Source organism: Triturus cristatus, chromosome 4_1, assembly GCF_964204655.1.
Source record: "Triturus cristatus chromosome 4_1, aTriCri1.1, whole genome shotgun sequence".
Classification (NCBI taxonomy): Eukaryota; Metazoa; Chordata; class Amphibia; order Caudata; family Salamandridae; genus Triturus; species Triturus cristatus.
The window spans coordinates 499,706,533-499,722,800 of NC_140585.1; the positions used below are offsets into that span (position 1 = coordinate 499,706,533).

General features: G+C 51.9%; 1 protein-coding gene across 1 annotated transcript in view; it reads left to right on the forward strand.

Annotated features, from left to right (window-relative positions):
- The window catches only part of CMAS (cytidine monophosphate N-acetylneuraminic acid synthetase), a 193,422-nt gene that overhangs the window by 102,131 nt on the left and 75,023 nt on the right, over positions 1-16,268 (forward strand). The gene's annotated exons all lie outside the window — the stretch shown is intronic.

Here is a 16,268-nt window from a genome sequence, read left to right on the forward strand (position 1 = left end):
GGAAGTAGTCATCAATAGAAAATATTTCACTGAAAAGCTTTGCTGGGAGTCCGTTCTGAAATAATGTAGTAAATGAATAAGAAGCAGAATCCCAAAGAACATAATTTGGATAGCAGCAGCTATTGGGGTGCCTGCATACTTTAAACAAGCATTGGCAAAGCAAATGGGTCTGGTGTTTACTTCCAGCCTTTTGGTATTGGCAATTTTGGTATGGTTCTGTCATGGGTTATGCAAAACCTTATTCTTGGTGAGACAGCGAGACCATCCACAATCTAAAAAAATAATAATCATTGTCTAAAGCCAAAAACATGTTTTTGGTTAAAAGAAGAAAAAAAAGCGCATATAGCCATACTTGTCCCTGGTGCTGAAGGGTATTGCTTTGTGTGTGGATGTGATCCATGTGAAAGGGCGAGAAAGCAAATGACACACAATTGATAGACGGAATGCAGAACTAATCAAAACATCCTCAAAAAAAGGTGAAAGTATGCCATTGTTCTGCATTCTGTCCATCAATTGTTCTTTTTCCATTTGAAAGGACAGCATGCTGTCACTCAAAGTGAAATCAGTCAGTGGCTGAAATGCGCAAATCCACTGCCCCATGATGCACAATCCAGTGGCTGGAAGAAAATGTAACCAACACAACAACAGATTAATGGATGAAACCTGGGCGAAAATCACTAGAAGAAATTTTGTTATACACATAATTTGAGTACAATCAGAAGGTCTTGGCTATCATCAGACCTGAAAAAGCCAACCGGTTGGGAGTTGGCTGCCAGCATTTTTTCATGCTTTTTGTAAGATATTTGTAAAACTTTCTTACAAATAGAAACTCCTTCAAAGACAGGTAGGTAGAGCGGTTTGCAAAGACAGATGGAGAGGCCTGCAAAGACAAATAGAGAGGCGTGTATTCATAGTGTGCATAGAGTAGGGTATCATAGAGGAGGTTGCATAGATGGAGTGGGTTGCAAAGGTAGATAGAGTTGTGATGATAGACTATAGATGAGCTATAGATGACAGAAGATGGATAGGGTTACCATACATAGCTACAAAGATAGATAGAATTGAAAAGATAGAGCTGCAAAGATAGATGCATAGATTGATAGATCACGTAGATGATGGATCGCTAGATTATAGATAGATAAGGAAATTGGAATAAACAGCATAGCTAAAATGAGCGATGTAATAGTTGAATAATAGCAGGACATACAAGAGCACTGAAAGCACACTAGAAATCCACACAAGCAGGACATATAGACTAAATTGGTTTACAAATATAACAACTGGAGTGGTTTACAGAGATAGTTGTAATCCACAAATAAAAGCATCACATACAGGAGTTAAGTTAGAAATGCACTACCTTGTATGTTAACTAAAATAAAATGATGACTTTGTGATGAACAATTTCAAATGGACACAATTTGGTATGGTGTGCATCAGAACCCCTTTCAGAGGGCTACAGGGCACGCAGGGGGTACTGGGCCCAACCATGATGGATTCTGAGTAACAGAGCCCAAGTACCCCTTCTGCACTTGACTCTCAGTGGTAGCAGTGGACGAGCAGTCAAAGTTTCCCTCTGAGGAGAAGTGTAGATACTGGTCAGTGAACAGGACTCTTAAGTTAAAGTGCAGTCAATATTGTCAATAAATCAATGCCCAGTCAAATGCATGCGTTTATAAAAAAAAGAGTATTTTATTTCTAACTCCACACATTCAAAGAAATAACATCTTTCGTAGCAACAGTACGATCCCCCTGAGGTCTGGGATCTAGTGTTTATCTGTCAGATCCCTGTCCCACCCTCTTCCTTACAACGTGGTCAGGGTTATTCCCTATTCACTGGTGGCCAGATCCAGCGAATGCTCACTAGTAGGCCTTACTCAAGAGATTCTTTTGGCTCTTTAGAAAATATTCCAAAGTGTCTATGGTTCTGGAGCACCTTCAGCAGAGTCTCCCCAGGTCCTCACAGGCCTGTTTCAGCTCTAATTCGCTCCAGCAGCATAAAAGCATTCAACGATTCTATGGGTGCCCTGACCTTGGGCACTTGCAAGCTTTGATTCTGTTCAGTAGCCTGGCTGCTTGCGGTACATGCAGCAGCACCTGACCGGTGCAGACTCCTGAGCGGTTCTGCCAGCTTCAGAGGCAATCAAAGGAGCTTCCTGCTTCCGTCATTGTGGTAAGTTCAGTTCTGTAGTAGGGGATCTCTGTGTATAGTCATAATCTAGTGAATAGTCCCGCCCATGTGCGCGGACCCCGGAGCAATAAAAAATAATCTCTAAAAGGTGACAAATCATGCAGACCTGCATACACCCTTAAGAGAGAATTTAATTTAAAGACAGATAATGCAGCCTATACCCACAGGCTACACTGTCCAGTACTTCAACTAGAATTCCACCAAAATCCACAAACCGCACTGCCTGTCCAGTTTTTCTCCCCATAGGAAAAAACCCTGCCTCTACCAGCAAAAGCCACTGGAATGATAGAGAGGAAGGAGTGGACAGACAAGCCCCATAGGCTGCCATTATGTGGCTTGGAACAGGATACTGTGCCTTTAAGAAAACTTTCCAGTTTTCCAGAACTTTCCCCAGTATCCCAGAATGCCCAGCAGGTCCCATTTACTTTCAGTTCTTTTTTCCGGCTCCTGCTAGCAGGACCCTGGAGCATTGAGCTCTACCTTTTTCAAGGTTTTCATTGAGATTTTGGCAATTTGTCACTTTTTCTTGTGTTTAATAGCTGGTACTGTCAACATGCCTGGCTTGTTCGACAAGTGCCCGGAATGTGGTCGAAAGAAGGCTAAAACTGACCCACACGAGGTGTGCATAGCTTGCCTTCCCCAGTCCCACGTGCCTGAAAGCTGTACCATCTGCCACTCGTTTTCAGCAAGAACCCTGAGGGACAGGATGAAGAGCAGGCTTCAAGCTCTGGAGGAGCGAAGACTGAAGGCACCAGGTGGGTCTGGAGGGGCTGATTTGGCCCATGCTGAGGCCTCTGGGGGGCTCCCCAGGGGCAGGAAGACCAGTAAACGCTCCCGCTCCCCGTCGACGTCGAGGGCGTCGACGTCGAGGAGGATGACCACCGTCTGTTCGCCGTCTCCCCAGGGCTCTGGGGAGAAACGGCGTCGACGATCGGCGTCGAGGGACCTGAATAGGCCGCCGTCGACTACATCGGCGTCGTCGGCGACGACGCCGTCTTCGACTGCGTCCAGCGGTCGACGTCGAGAGAAGACCCGGCGTCGGCGTTCGGCGTCGAGGGATCGCAACTCGCCGCCGATGAAGAGAAGGAGATCGACGTCGAGAAAGCGAAGATCGCCGTCGAGGCGAAGATCGCCGTCGAGGCGGAGGTCGCCGTCGAGGCGGAGGTCGCCGTCGAGGCGGAGGTCGCCGTCGAGGCGGAGGTCGCCGTCGAGGCGAAGGTCGCCGTCGAGACATAAGTCGACGCCGAGGAGGAGATCGCCGTCGAGGCGATCGACGTCGAGGCACACGACGTCGAGGAAGAGAGAGTCGCCGGGATCGGTGTACTCAGTGGTGTATACCCCGCCTCGGAGGTCTCCGTCGCCTCCTCCTCCTCTCCCACCTCTGCCACCGCCTCCTCCACCGCCACCACCACCGCCACCTCCTCCACCACCGTCTCCACTTCCTCCACCGCCTCCTCCGCGGCCGCGGACTCTGTCTCCGCCACCCCGGCCTCTGTTGCTGCCAAGCACTCCTGCGGTGCCGCCGCCGGTCCCCCCGAGGTCGGTTTCCCTTCCACGGTACCCGACTCCGCCGCAAGGGACCCCGAAGCCACGACGCCCACGGTCGCCTGGACCAGCGAGACCGGCGGACAGGCCTAAACCGAAGAGGTCGCGCTCCCGCTCTCACAGGAGGCGGCGATCGCGGAGCCGAGGGCGATCCTCGTCAGACTCTAGACGACGCCGCAGAAGGTATAGGTCCAGGTCGCGCTCCTCGGACAGGGACCTTTCCCCGACGCTGTCGGACTCCCCGGGGACTAGGGTGTCGCCGGTGGACGACTTGGTCTCGTTCCAGGAGGTGCTGTTGCGAGGGGCTGCGAAGCTGAATATCACGGTGACGGTTCCAACACCCACGACGTCCGTGATATTTGAGACGCTTCATAAAAGACACTTGTCTCGCCCCCTCCTGCCTCTCGTGCCTGGACTGGTGGAACCAGCTTTGGAACTGTTCCTCACTCCCGCAACAGCGAAGGCCGCTCCGTCCAGGCTCATGAAGAAATATAGGGCCCCGGAGTCGGATCCGTCATTCTTGAGAGGGGACCCGAAACCGGATTCGGTTATCGTGACGGCGGCGAGAAAACAACATGCGACCGCCCCGGCCTCCACGGTGCCACCGGACAAGGAAAGCCGCTGGCTGGACTCTGCGGGCAGGAAGGTGTGTGGTACCGCTGCCACCACGATGAAGGCGGCGAGTACAGGGGCGTTGTTGGGCCGTTACGACTGGGCCCTGTGGGAATCCCTGCAGCAATATGCGGACCTCCTGCCACGAGACAAGAAGGAGGACTTCTTGGAGACGGTGCGCGAAGGCATGCTGGTTTCTAACCAAACGATCAGCGCAGCAGCGGATATATCGCTATTGGCCGCCCACGCCTACTGTCATGGCGTCCACCAGCGGCGGCATTCCTGGTTGCGCCTGACGTCCCTCAAGCCGGAGGCGCAGCAGAGAGTGGCCAACTTGCCCTTCTCGGGGGAGACCCTGTTCGGGAAGCATGCGGACGATGAAATGGCCCGCATGAAGGCTGAAGCGGAAACCCTGACGGCCGTCGGGTTAGAGAAGGCCGAGAAAAAGAAACGACCGTTCCAGAGGAGGTTCGGGTCGTCGGGCCGAGGGCGTGGGCAGGGCTCGGGACAGCAGCAGCCACAACAGCAGCAGTTCCGCAAGCCCTTCCAGAAGCGCCAGAGGGGCAGAGGTGGCCAGCAGGCTACTACCACAAACAAGGGCCCGGCCGGGTCTCGGCCCTGAGCTGTTACTTCCCCCTCAACCGTTACCCACTCCAGTGGGGGGAAGCATTCGATTTTTTCCGGCAGAGTGGAGAAAAATTACTCAGGACAAGTGGGTGCTGAATATTGTTTGCAATGGATACAGTCTTCGGTTCATCAGCCCGCCTCCAGCGATTCCGCCGGTCAGCTCTCGCTTCCAGCTGAGGGAGCTCCAGGCGGAGGCAGACATCTTGTTGAGAAAAAAGGCGGTAGAAGAAGTACCTTTGTCTCAAAGGGGAAGAGGTCTGTACTCTCGGTTCTTCCTCGTTCGCAAGAAGGACAAGAACGAGTTCAGGCCCATTCTGGATTTGCGACAAGCAAACAAGTGGATTCGCAGAGAAAAGTTTTGCATGCTATCGTTGCACCAGATTTACCCTCAGCTGCAACGGGGAGACTGGCTCTGTGCCATAGATCTACAGGATGCGTACTTCCATGTGCCCATAGCACAGAAGCACAGGAAGTTCCTGCGATTCCAAGTCGGCGCCAATCACTATCAATACACAGTACTGCCATTCGGGCTAAAGTCTGCTCCCAGGACTTTTTCGAAGTGCATGGCGGTGGTGGCGGCACACCTGCGGAGGAACAAGGTGTTTGTCTACCCGTATCTGGACGATTGGCTGATCAAGGCGTCATCCTTCGAGGAAGCGCAAGAACACTTCCGTTGGACGTGCGAGCTCTTGAACAAGCTGGGGTTACACGTCAACATGTCCAAATCGGTCCCATCTCCGGTACAGTGCATACAGTACCTGGGGGCCTCCATAGATACGCGGTCAGCAAGCGTGTCTCCTTCGGAGGAGAGACGGTTATCACTCCTTCGGAAGGCTCAGGACCTCAGGACTGCTCCATCGACGACTGTGAGGAAGGTGTCGTCTCTGCTGGGATCGATGGCCTCCTGTATCTTCCTCACCCCGCACGCACGTCTACAGATGCGACCACTGCAGGAGTGCTTGGAGGATCAGTGGGATCAGAAGACAGGCTCTTGGGACGACAAGATCCGACTGTCTCTACATGCTCGTCAGTCTCTGAAGTGGTGGTGTTCGGCGGAAAACCTCCTCAAGGGGGTTCCCTTCCACAAGGACATTCCCACGACGAATGTGGTGACGGATGCTTCTCTCCAGGGCTGGGGTGCGCATTCCGGGGACCTGCAGATTCAGGGGAAGTGGTCTCCTTTGGAATCGACGTACCACATCAATTTCCTGGAACTCAGAGCTGTCTTCCTGGCACTGAAGGCTTTCCTTCCGTCCTTCCAGACCAACTCGCTGCTGATACAGACGGACAATACAACCACGATGTATTACCTCAACAAGCAGGGGGGGTCGAGATCGCGCACTCTGTCGCAGGAGGCGCAGGCGATCTGGCGCTGGCTGCTGGCCCGAGGATTGACGATCACGGCCACACATCTGCCAGGGGTGCAGAATGCTCAGGCAGACGCCTTGAGCAGGCTGATTCAGGAAAACCACGAATGGGTCATAAACGACGAAGTACTAGGAGAAGTCTTCGCAAGGTGGGGGACTCCAGACGTAGATCTGTTCGCCACCGCCGAAAACAGCAAATGCCGAGACTTCGCATCCAGGTACTACCAGCGGGGGACGCTGGGGAATGCGCTATGGATCGATTGGTCGAACAGCTTTCTGTACGCTTTTCCACCCATTCCCCTGATTCCGGCGGTGCTCATCAAGCTGTCCCAGTCCAGGGCGCGGATGATCCTGATCGCCCCGGAGTGGCCCAGGCAGTGGTGGTTCACGGACCTTCTTCACCGGTCTCTCCTTCCTCACATGCGGTTGCCGTGCAGGCCGGACCTTCTCACGAAGTTCGGGGGGCGGATGGTGCACCCCAACCTCTCGTCTTTGAGTTTGGCGGCATGGCTCCTGAAATAGTGCAATACGGTCATCTGAATCTACCAGACGATTGTATGGACATTCTGAAGGAGTCTAAGCGACCTTCCACTAGGACATCCTATGCTTACAAGTGGAAGAGGTTCTGTATCTGGTGTAAGTCCAAGAACTTTGATCCGACAACATGTAAGGAAGATGTCATCCTTCCATACCTTTTGCATCTGGCGCAGTCTGGCCTTAATTTCCATTCCATTAAGGTTCATCTGGCTGCTTTGACTGCTTACAGGAAGTGCCCTTCACAGACGTCCTTCTTTCAGATTCCTGTGGTCAAGGATTTTTTGGAAGGCTTGAAGAAGGTGTTCCCTCCTGTCAGACTTCCCTCGCCTTCTTGGGACTTGAATGTGGTGCTGTCCAGACTGATGAGAGAGCCTTTTGAACCTATTCACAAGGCTTCATTGCAGCACCTATCCTGGAAGGCGGCGTTCCTAGTGGCCATTACATCGGCCCGCAGGGTGAGTGAACTTCAGGCATTATGTTGTCAAGAACCTTATACTGTGTTTCATGCTGCTAAGGTTGTGATGCGTACTCACCCTAAGTTCCTTCCTAAGGTTATCTCTGACTTTCATGTCAATCAGACCATAACTTTACCTACGTTCTTTCAGAATCCCTCTTCACCAGCGGAAAGGGCTCTCCATTCCCTGGATGTCCGTAGGGTGTTGAAATTTTATCTGGATAAGACCAAGGATATTCGTAGGTCTGACCAATTGTTTGTTAATTATGGCTCAGTCAGGACTGGTCTTGCGACCTCTAAGCAGTCCATCTCTCGGTGGATTGTGTCCTGCATACAGTTGTGTTATCAAAAGGCTAATAAGACCTTAGGGGGTAAACCTAAGGCTCATTCCACCAGGGGCAAAGTTGCCACGACGGCTTTGCTGCGTAATGTTCCGATTGCGGAAATCTGTAAGGCGGCCACTTGGAAGTCGGTCCATACCTTTGCTGCGCATTACTGTCTGGACTCGGATGCCAGGGCAGATGCTCAGGTTGGGCAGGCTTCGCTGCGAAATTTGTTCGCACAGTAGTGGTTGTGTCTTATGTGTTCTCCACCGCTTTTGTTGTGTGGGGATGGGCTTGCCATTCTATTCACTAGATTATGACTATACACAGAGATCCCCTACTACAGAAGGAGTAGTTTCTTTTCTGTAACTCCAGTTCTGTAGTAGGGGTATCTCTGTTATAGTCATAAGCGCCCGCCCTCCTCCCCGGTGGAGAGATACTTATTCATATGGAGAATGCTACAGGTCTGGCGTGCTACGCCTTCAAAAAGAACTGAAAGTAAATGGGACCTGCTGGGCATTCTGGGATACTGGGGAAAGTTCTGGAAAACTGGAAAGTTTTCTTAAAGGCACAGTATCCTGTTCCAAGCCACATAATGGCAGCCTATGGGGCTTGTCTGTCCACTCCTTCCTCTCTATCATTCCAGTGGCTTTTGCTGGTAGAGGCAGGGTTTTTTTCCTATGGGGAGAAAAACTGGACAGGCAGTGCTGTTTGTGGATTTTGGTGGAATTCTAGTTGAAGTACTGGACAGTGTAGCCTGTGGGTATAGGCTGCATTATCTGTCTTTAAATTAAATTCTCTCTTAAAGGTGTATGCAGGTCTGCATGATTTGTCACCTTTTAGAGATTATTTTTTATTGCTCCGGGGTCCGCGCACATGGGCGGGACTATTCACTAGATTATGACTATAACAGAGATACCCCTACTACAGAACTGGAGTTACAGAAAAGAAACTACTAATTTTCTGTGATAGAACGTGCACAGTCTATTTTTTTAACTAAATGTCTTCTGTGTGTACCGTGCTCCTGGGTATCGATCCATGGACCGGAGCGTTATTGTAGATCACTATGGTTGCATCCCCATACACATGGGGTATGTCTCCCAGGCACAGGTTGATGGTGCTATTTGCAAACTTTTCCCACTTTCTTTTAAAAGTTTCAAATAAAAACGCTTCTCCAAGAGTTTGTTTCAAAAGATCATTTCAATTTGTATTGTTCATTCACAATATTCTCATTTCATGAGTAAACTTCCATTCCCAGAATGCATCATTTCCGGTTTAATATGTTATTTGTTGTCCCAATGCATTTCGGCTCACTGGCCTTCATCTGGGGAATATCTGTGAAGTTAAACATTGTTTGTCATTAATGTACTACAATACGTACATAGTACAGAGTATTTCTCTTACCGGTAATGTCAAAACGGCGTGCTTCTCTCCCATGTGTGAATCGGTTAGTAATGTTCACAGCTGTTGGTTCGCGTTGATGTTTAGTAATGGTTAACGGACTACATGTAAGCGTCAGATGCTAAGCATTAACAAGCATTTACAATGCAATGGTCTCGGCATTGTTAAAGTTTGAGCTATTGGCATTGCTCATAGCATTATTTTTGTTTATGTTTTTGTTTTTAAAAACATTTAAAGAAACAGCATTGTTATTTACAATGTCAATAGCTTAATCACTCTCAAATGGGAGACCTATTGCATTTGCACCCACACATAGAGCCACACACACAAAGCCACCCACACACACAGAGCCACACACAAATAGAGCCACCTACACACACACACACACGCAGTAGCCCACTGACCTATTTACATTATGTGCACTTTGTGATCTGCATGGTACATGTTCTTTGCTGCAGGCACATTAACCCTATGTGCTACCTTTCCAGGAGTCAAAACTTCCACTAGACAAAACTCTGATCTCTCTCTAGGAAGAACATTAAACATCAGAGTCATCATGACATTTTTATTGTTGCTGAAAATTGCTGGAGGCCAGGATGGAGGCAGCAAGCGCTTTTAAAACATTAATTTACTTGCAAACATAATGTCTCCACCCAAAGTCAGCGCCCGGTCACACCGGTTGCACTGCCCTAGAGCTGGCCCTGCTCAAGGGTCCTGTGACCTCAGTGACCGAGTCACTGCTGTTCTTGGCTGTGCTGCTTCATAGGCCTGCTAGCAAGACTGGAGGTGAACTTCAGTATGGATTGTGGTGGACAAACCTTGAAGGTTAACTCAGACGTGCCCGTGCTAGGGTCCACCTGCTGGTGCTAAGACACCAGCACTTCTAAGGTCTTGCGCGGCCTTTTAAGGTCTAGCATGGGATTGTGCTCTCTCAGGAGAGTCGTTTGGTGGACTGGTTATTAAGGCTGAACCTGCTTCCCCAGTTCCAAATTCAGCATCTCTGGCCATAGTGCCAGATCGTCTCCCCCACTGAACACCATACTGTCCCACTGATAAAAACTCACACTGACTTCAACTACAACCCAATTGCTGCCGGCTATAAACACCTGGGTGAGGCTCAATTTAAATGACGCAATAGACAAGAGCAGTATGCGGCCTACAGAAAAAAGTAACATCATCCTGGAAAAAGCAAACACTCATAGGGGAATGCAAAATTTAGCAAACCATGTGAAATGCAAGCAGGAACAACATTGTTACCTTAACGCTTTTACACTCACTATTCAGAAATCAGTGAGTGCTTTTGCCTGAAAGGGGCCTTGAATGGTCCCATTTCAATGTCCATTGCTGATATCCTTACAAAACGTTAGCAGTATGGTAAAAAGACCACATCCCCGGACGCATAGCCGCAGTACACATTTTATTTTTCAATCCACCGTGTGGCCTTGCACCACAGTTAAGTTGACGTCCGCTAACACTCTGTAGAGCGTCGCTCTGCCAATACCATAGATTTACACGCAGAGTGCAGCGCGCCGCTGCCACCTGCTTCCGCTGTGCCCTAGGAATGATGCTTACTCTCTGTGCCGCCCGCGCCGGTCTCCTCCTCAGCTCCCTGCATCTTGGTCCCGCCAGTGGGCACCAACGCCAGCAGCGCCGCTAGCACCAAGAGTCCGAGCAGGAGCGACACAACTACGAGCGCCGCCCCCTCCATCTTCTATCTGTGCGTGAAGCTAGGCTCTTCCGCCACGTTACTGCACGCCCAGGGAGGGAGGGGACGAGGGGGCGCGCACCCGCTTGGAGGTTGCTGTGGGCGCGCACGCCTTCTGGATTTGTTTCCTAGATGCTAGACCGCGCTTGGAGTATACGTAGTGGGAGTTATGAGAGGCGCGGCTTACAAGAACGCATTATTCGTTACCTCTGTAAGCACCGCCTCTTCGGAAGTATTAATTCAAAGAGTTTTTTCACAAGTGCACGGTATCTGTTGACTGGCGCTCCAAACTCTTAAAATTTTCAATGTATGTAACGTTTATAAAATATGTCAACAGTAACACTGTTTGCCTGTCTATGTCAGTAAGTGAGTTAAACAAGCACACCACTGCCTTTCTCCGAGGCGAAGCAGAAATGCCTCGGAGAAAGGCAGCGGCGGTTTCGGATTCGGGGGCGTGTTTTTCTTTTCTCTCCTCTTGCCATTGGCTGGAGGAGATAATTAGAAAAGTAGCAAAAACCACGCCCCCGAATCCGAAAAGGACGGGGCCTGTTCGGAGAGACAAACCTCTTCTCCAATGGCTGGCCAGCATTCAAGAGGCCAGCCAATGGAGAAGAGGGGAGAAGAGGGGCGGGTTCAAGCCCCTCTTCTCCAAGTCATTAAATCTCGCGAGCGAGACTGCGCAAGCGCAGCCTTCGCTAGCCGAGACCTAATAAAAACAGACTAAACTTCGGCGGATGCGTTACTCGAGGAGGTAAAAAGTGAGAAAGGACTTAAAGTGTACTGGCATTATACCTTCAGCTTGCTACAAGTGATATATTAATAAAGTTTTGTGGATAAAGTGTAGTGAATTAATAAAGTATTGGTAAACAAATAAACAAAACATGGATATTAAAAACTGTAACCCTATGGAACATCGTTATACGTGAGGCAACAATCAACCTTTGTTATTCAAGAAGAACATGCAAGCGTTATTATAAACGCCAGTACACATTATGTCCTTTCTCACTTTTTAAGAGAAACTCGGTACTATGTACGTATTTTATGTTAAATGCACTCGGGACTAGGCACGTAGTGGCACTGCGAATCATTAATTTGCATAAGAACTCGTAACTGTGCGCGTATACCAATTAATATCTTAAGCACTTGCACTCGAGTTACAGGAAAGGCTTTGACTCAAAAAACTTTAAAATAGATTGCAACCTTGTTTCTGTAGTAGGGGATCTCTGTGTATAGTCATAATCTAGTGAATAGTCCTGCCCATGTGCGGGGCCCCCGGAGCAATAAAAAATAATCTCTTAAGGTGTCAAATCATGCAGACCTTCATCCACCTTTAAGAGAGAATTTAATTTAAAGACAGATAATGCAGCCTATACCCACAGGCTACACTGTCCAGTACTTCAACTAGAATTCCACCAACATCCACAAACAGCACTGCCTGCCCAGCTTTTCTCCACAAGGGAAAAACCCTGCCTCTACCAGCAAAAGCCTCTGGAATGATAGAGAGGAGGAATGGACAGACAAGCCCCATAGGCTGCCATTATGTGGCTCAGAACAGGATACTGTGCCTTTAAGAAAACTTTCCCGAACTTTCCCAGTATCCCAGAATGCACAGCAGGTCCCTTTTACTTTCAGTTCTTTTTTCCGGCTCCTGCTAGCAGGACCCTGGTGCATTGAGCTCTCCCTTTTCAAGGGTTATTTGTTACTTTTCAAGTGATTTAGAAGTATTAGTAAAGTCCTTTCCTTCGGGTGTTGTCAGCATGACTGCCTTGTTCGACAAGTGTCCTGATTGTGAAAGGAAAAAGGCTAAGTCAGACCCACACAGGGTGTGCATCGTCTGCCTTGCCCAATCTCACGTGCCTGAGGAGTGTGAGATCTGCCGCTCTTTTTCAGCCAGGACCCTGAGAGAGAGGATGAAGATCAGGCTCCAGGTCCTGGAGGACAGAGGGCTGAAGGCACGAGGTGGGTATGGAGGGGCTGATTCTGCCCATTCTGAGGCTTCTGGGGGGCTCCCCAGGGGCAGGAAGACCAGCAAGCGTCCCCACTCCCCGTCGAGGGCGTTGACGGCGGCGTCGAGGGGGATGACTACGGTCTGTTCGCCATCTCCCCAGGGCTCTGGGGAGAAGCGGCGTCGACGTTCGACGTCGAAGGAGCTGAACAGGCCGCCGTCGACGACATCGGCATCTTCTGCGACGACGCCGTCGAGCCATCGGCGGCGAGATCAGACCCGGCGTCGGCTAAGAGACGACGGTCGCTGTCGAGGCGATCGACGTCACGCAGATCGCCTTCAAGACGATTGCCGCCGAGAAGACGATTGCCGCCGAGAAGACGATTGCCGCCGAGAAGACGATTGCCGTTGAGAAGACGATTGCCGTCGAGAAGACGATTGCCGTCACGAAGATCGACGTCACGAAGACGTTCGCGACGTCGAGGCGGCGGTCGCCGGCGAGGAGGCGGCAGACGTCGAGAAGACGATCGACGTCGAGGAGGCGGTCGACGTCGAGACGGCTCAGGGGGAGCCCTGACGCCGGGAGTAAGAGGGGAACGGAGTCGCCGGGATCGGGGTACTCCGTGGTGTATACACCCCCTCGGAACCCTACGCCATCGCCACCTCCGCCACCACCACCACGACCGCCGACTCCTCCTCCACCACCACCGCCTGCGTCACCACCTCCACCTCCTCCTCCGCGTTCTATACCACCTCGCACTCCGTTGGGGCCGCCTGCAGTTCCACCGAGGTCGGTCTCCCTGCCCAGGTATCCGACTCCGCCGCAGGGGACGCCGAGGCCGCGACATCCACGGTCGCCGGGCCCGGCTAGACCGGCGGACTGGCCGAAGCCGAGGAGGTCGCGCTCCCGCTCAATCAGGAGGAGAAGGTCGCGGAGCCATAGGAGGTCGTCGTCGTCGACATCAGGACGGCGCCATAGGAGGCACAGGTCCAGGTCACGCACACGGTCCTCGGCCAGGGATTTCTCACCGACGCTGTCTGACTCACCAGGGACTAGGGTGTCTCCTGTGGACGATCTAGTCTCCTTCCAGGAGGTGCTGCTGAGGGGGGCAGCCAAGTTGGGAATCACGGTGAGGGTTCCGACACCCACGACGTCCGTGATATTCGAGACTTTACACAAAAAACACCTGTCTCGCCCCCTGCTGCCTCTAGTGCCGGGACTGGTGGAGCCCGCGTTGGAGTTGTTCCTCACTCCCGCGGTGACGAAATCCACCCCCTCGCGGCTCCTGAAAAAGTATCGGGCCCCGGACTCGGACCCTGCTTTTTTAAGGATGGACCCGAAGCCGGACTCTGTCATCGTGACGGCGGCGAGGAAACAGCATGCGACCGCACCTTCATCGACGGTTCCGCCCGACAAGGAAAGCCGCTGGCTGGACTCGGCAGGCAGGAAGGTGTGTGGGACCGCATCTACCACCATGAAGGCGGCGAGTGTGGGGGCGCTGTTGGGACGTTACGACCGGGCCCTGTGGGAGTCCCTCCAACAGTATGCGGACTTGCTGCCCCGGGACAGGAAGGAGGACTTCCTGGAAACGGTGCAAGAGGGTATGCTGGTTTCGAACCAGGTCATTAGTGCGGCAGCGGATGTCTCCTTGTTAGCGGGGCACTCCTACTGTCATAGCGTCCACCAGAGGTGTCACTCTTGGCTGCGCCTGACGTCGCTCAAGCCAGAGGCTCAGCACAGAGTAGCCAATCTGCCCTTCTCGGGGGAGACCCTGTTTGGTAAACATGCGGATGATGAGATGGCCCGCATGAAGGCGGAGGCGGAGACCCTGGCGGCCGTCGGGTTGGAAAAGGCCGAGAAGAAGCGCCCGTTCCAGAGACGGTTCAGGTCTACGGGCAGAGGGCGTGGGCAGGGTTCGGGACAGCAGCAGCACCAACAGCAGCAGTTCCGGAAACCCTTCCAGAAACGCCAGAGGGGTAGAGGAGGCCAGCAGGCCGCTACTACTACCAAGGGCCCGGCCGGGTCTCGGCCCTGAGCGACTACTTCCCCTGCAACCGTTACCCACTCCAGTGGGGGGGAAGCATTCAATTTTTTCCGGCAGAGTGGAGAAAAATTACTCAAGACAAGTGGGTGCTGAATATTGTTTGCAATGGATACAGTCTTCGGTTTATCAGCCCGCCTCCAGTGATTCCGCCGGTAAGCTCTCAGTTTCAGCTGCGAGAGCTCCAGGCGGAGGCAGACATCTTGTTGAGGACAAAGGCAGTAGAAGAGGTACCTCTGTCTCAAAGGGGAAGAGGTCTGTACTCTCGGTTTTTCCTCGTTCGCAAGAAGGACAAGAACGAGTTCAGGCCCATTCTGGATTTGCGACAGGCAAACAAATGGATTTGCAGAGAGAAGTTTCGCATGCTATCGTTGCATCAGATTTACCCTCAGCTGCAACGGGGAGACTGGCTCTGTGCCATAGATCTACAGGATGCGTACTTCCATGTGCCCATCGCACGGAAGCACAGGAAGTTCCTGCGATTCCAAGTCGGCGCCCATCACTATCAATACACAGTACTGCCCTTCGGGCTAAAGTCTGCGCCCAGGACCTTCTCGAGGTGCATGGCGGTGGTGGCGGCACACCTGCGGAGGAACAAGGTGTTTGTCTACCCGTATCTGGACGATTGGCTGATCAAGGCCTCATCCTTCTCGGAAGCGCAAGAACACTTCCGGTGGATGTGCGCTCTCTTGCACAAGCTGGGGTTACACGTCAACGTGTCCAAATCTGTCCCGACTCCGGTCCAGTGCATACAGTACCTGGGAGCCTCCATCGATACGCGGTCAGCAAGCGTGTCTCCTTCGGAGGAGAGACGGTTATCACTCCTTCGGAAGGCTCAGGACCTCAGGACTGCTCCATCGACGACAGTGAGGAAGGTGTCTTCGCTGCTGGGATCGATGGCCTCCTGTATCTTCCTCACGCCTCATGCACGGCTGCACATGAGACCACTGCAGGAGTGTTTGGAGGATCAGTGGGATCAGAAGACAGGTTCTTGGGACGACAAGATACGGCTGTCTCTACATGCTCTTCAGTCTCTGAAGTGGTGATGTTCGGGGGAGAACCTCCTCAGGGGGATTCCCTTCCACAAGGACATTCATACGAAGAGTATCGTGGCGGATGCGTCCCTCCAAGGCTGGGGAGCGCATTCCGGGGACTTGCAGATTCAAGGACAGTGGTCCCCGTTGGAATCGACGTACCACATCAATTTCCTGGAACTCAGAGCTGTCTTCCTGGCACTGAAGGCCTTCCTTCCGTCCTTCCAGACCAACTCGCTGCTGATACAGACGGACAATACAACCACTATGTATTACCTCAACAAGCAGGGGGGGTCGAGATCGCGCACTCTTGTCGCAGGAGGCGCAGGCCATCTGGCACTGGCTTCTGGCCCGAGGACTGACTATTACGGCCACGCATCTGCCAGGGGTGCAGAATGCTCAGGCGGACGCACTGAGCAGACTGATTCAGGAAAACTACGAATGGGTCATAAACGACAAAGTACTAGGAGAAGTCTTCGCAAGGTGGG